The sequence below is a fragment of the Zea mays genome, chromosome 2 (assembly GCF_902167145.1).
Source record: "Zea mays cultivar B73 chromosome 2, Zm-B73-REFERENCE-NAM-5.0, whole genome shotgun sequence".
Taxonomy (NCBI): domain Eukaryota; kingdom Viridiplantae; phylum Streptophyta; class Magnoliopsida; order Poales; family Poaceae; genus Zea; species Zea mays.
This window is the reverse complement of record NC_050097.1, coordinates 5999944-6003288: the sequence shown is the minus strand read 5'-3', so window position 1 is coordinate 6003288 and position 3345 is coordinate 5999944.

The following is a 3345-nucleotide window of genomic DNA, read 5'->3' as shown; positions in this document are numbered from 1 at the left end:
AAGGCTCGACTTGTGGCAAAAGGTTATGCCCAAGTCGCAGGTTTGGACTTTGAGGAGACGTTTGCTCTTGTGGCTAGGCTAGAATCAATTCGTATCTTGCTAGCATATGCCGCTCACCATTCTTTCAGGTTGTACCAAATGGATGTGAAGAGCGCTTTCCTCAATGGGCCGATCAAGGAGGAGGTGTACGTGGAGCAACCCCCTGGCTTCGAGGATGAACGGTACCCCGACCACGTGTGTAAGCTCTCTAAGGCGCTCTATGGACTTAAGCAAGCCCCAAGAGCATGGTATGAATGCCTTAGAGACTTTTTAATTGCTAATGCTTTCAAGGTTGGGAAAGCCGATCCAACTCTTTTCACTAAGACTTGTGACGGTGATCTTTTTGTGTGCCAAATTTATGTCGATGACATAATATTTGGTTCTACTAATAAAAAGTCTTGTGAGGAGTTTAGCAGGGTGATGACGTAGAAATTCGAGATGTCGATGATGGGCGAGTTGAACTACTTCCTTGGGTTCCAAGTGAAGCAACTCAAGGATGGCACCTTCATCTCTCAAATGAAGTACACACAAGACTTGCTGAAGCGGTTATGGATGAAGGACGCCAAGCCCGCAAAGACTCCGATGGGAACCGACGAACACATTGATCTCAACAAAGGAGGTAAGTCCGTTGATCAAAAGGCATACCAGTCAATGATAGGGTCATTACTTTACTTATGTGCTAGTAGACCGGATATTATGCTTAGCGTATGCATGTGTGCTAGATTTCAATCCGATCCTAAGGAGTGTCACTTAGTGGCGGTGAAGCGAATCCTTAGATATTTGGTTGCTACGCCTTGCTTCGGGCTCTGGTATCCAAAGGGGTCTACCTTTGACTTAATTGGATATTCAGATTCCGACTATACTGGATGTAAGATCGATAGGAAGAGCACATCTGGGACGTGCCAATTCTTAGGAAGGTCCCTGATGTCATGGAACTCTAAGAAACAAACCTCCGTTGCACTATCCACCGCTGAGGCCGAGTATGTTGCCGCAGGACAGTGTTGCGCGCAACTACTTTGGATGAGGCAAACCCTCAGGGACTTTGGCTACAATCTGAGCAAAGTCCCACTCCTATGTGATAATGAGAGTGCCATCCGCATGGCAGATAATCCTGTTGAACACAGTCGCACAAAGCACATAGACATCCGGCATCACTTTTTGAGAGACCACCAGCAAAAGGGAGATATCGAAGTGTTTCATGTTAGCACCGAGAACCAGCTAGCCGATATCTTTACCAAGCCTCTAGATGAGAAGACCTTTTGCAGGTTGCGTAGTGAGCTAAATGTCCTAGATTCACGGAACTTGGATTGATTTGTAGCATACATGTGTTTATGCCTTTTGATCATGTTCCTTCTGCATTTTGTTGCTTAATAATGGTGCTCAAGTTGTACAAACACTCCCTGGACCTCACAAGTCCGTTGCAAAGTGATGCACATATTTAGGGGGAGATGTGTTACAACTTGACCCTTTGAGACTAACCATGTGCTTGAGTTTGATGATTTAGTCTCGAAGGAGATTTGAAAGGGAAAAGGTGGACTTGGACCATGAAAGACTTCCACTGCACTCCGATGAGAGGGTAACTTATTCCAAGTTCATCTCATGTACTCTTATTGCCTCTGCATTCTTTTTGGAGATTTTGGTGAGGCAATGGGGTTCAAGGGCCAAGATTAATCCCGTTTTGGTGCTTGATGCCAAAGGGGGAGAAAATAAAGGCCAAAGCGATAAATGGATCAGCTACCACTTGAGAAATATTGAAAATAGTAGGATAGAGCTTTTGGTTTGTCAAAACTCTTTTATTGTCTCTCTTGTCAAAAGTTGGTCTCTTGTGGGGAGAAGTGTTGATTATGGGAAAAAGGGGGAGTTTTTGAAATCCTTGATCAAATTTCTTTGGAATACCTCTCTTTATGTCTCTACAAGTGGATTTGACTTAGAGATAGGAATTTGAGGTTGATTTGCAAAAACAAACCAAGTGGTGGCATAGAGTGATCCATATATGTCAAATTGAATCAAAACAATTTTGAGTTCTTATTTGATTTGATTTTGTACTTGTTCTACTTGCTTTATGTTGTGTTGGCATAAATCACCAAAAAGGGGGAGATTGAAAGGGAATGTGCCCTTGGGCCATTTCTAAGTATTTTGGTGATTTAGTGCCCAACACAAGTGCCTAAGTGTAAAAAGGTGGACAAAGTACAAAACAAGGATAAAGGTATGTTTCTCAGACTTAGTACATTGTTTTATGGACTAATGTATTGTGTCTAAGTGCTGGAAATAGGAAAAATCCAATTGGAAATATCTTGGCTCGAGCAGCCAAGACTCTGCTGAGTCTGGGAGCACCGGACTGTCCGGTGGTGCACCGGACAGTGTCCGGTGCGCCAGGCTGGCTAGAGCGAAGTGGCCGCTCTCGGGAATTCACCGGCGACGTACGACTATAATTCACCGGACTGTCCGGTGTTCACCGGACTGTCCGGTGAGCCAACGGTCGACCGGGCCAACGGTCGGTCGCGCGATCTGCGTGGGACACGTGGCCAAGCTAACGGCTAGAAGGGGGCACCGGACTGTCCGGTGTGCACCGGACTGTCCGGTGTGCACCGGACATGTCCGGTGCGCCAACGGCTCTCTGTCTGCCAACGGTCGGCTGCGCCAGTTAAGGAAAGAAATCGGGCACCGGACAGTGTCCGGTGTGCACCGGACTGTCCGGTGCGCCACCCGACAAAAGGCAAGGATTGCCTTCTCAGATTGCTCTCAACGGCTCCTAGCTGCCTTGGGGCTATAAAAGGGACCCCTAGACGCATGGAGGAAAACACCAAGCATTCCTACAACATTTCTAAGCACCAAGACCTCGATTCCGCGCATTTGTTTCATTGTGATAGCATATAGAGCTCTAGTGGAGTTGTGAACTCATTGAGTTGTGTTGCGAGCTCTTGTTGCGACTTGTGTGCGTGTTGACACTCTGATTCTTGAGTCTTGTGTGCGTTGCTAATCCTCCCTTGCTCTGTGCTTCTTTATGAATTTCAAGTGTAAGGGCGAGAGGCTCCAAGTTGTGGAGATTCCTCGCAAACGGGATTGAGAAAAAGCAAGCAAAACACCGTGGTATTCAAGTGGGTCTTTGGACCGCTTGAGAGGGGTTGATTGCAACCATCGTCCGTTGGGACGCCACAACGTGGAGTAGGCAAGTGTTGGTCTTGGCCGAACCACGGGATAAACCACTGTGTCATCTCTGTGATTGTTCTCTTGTGGTTATTGTGTTTTGCTAAGACTCCTCTCTAGCCACTTGGCATTTACTGTGCTAACGCTTAACCAAGTTTT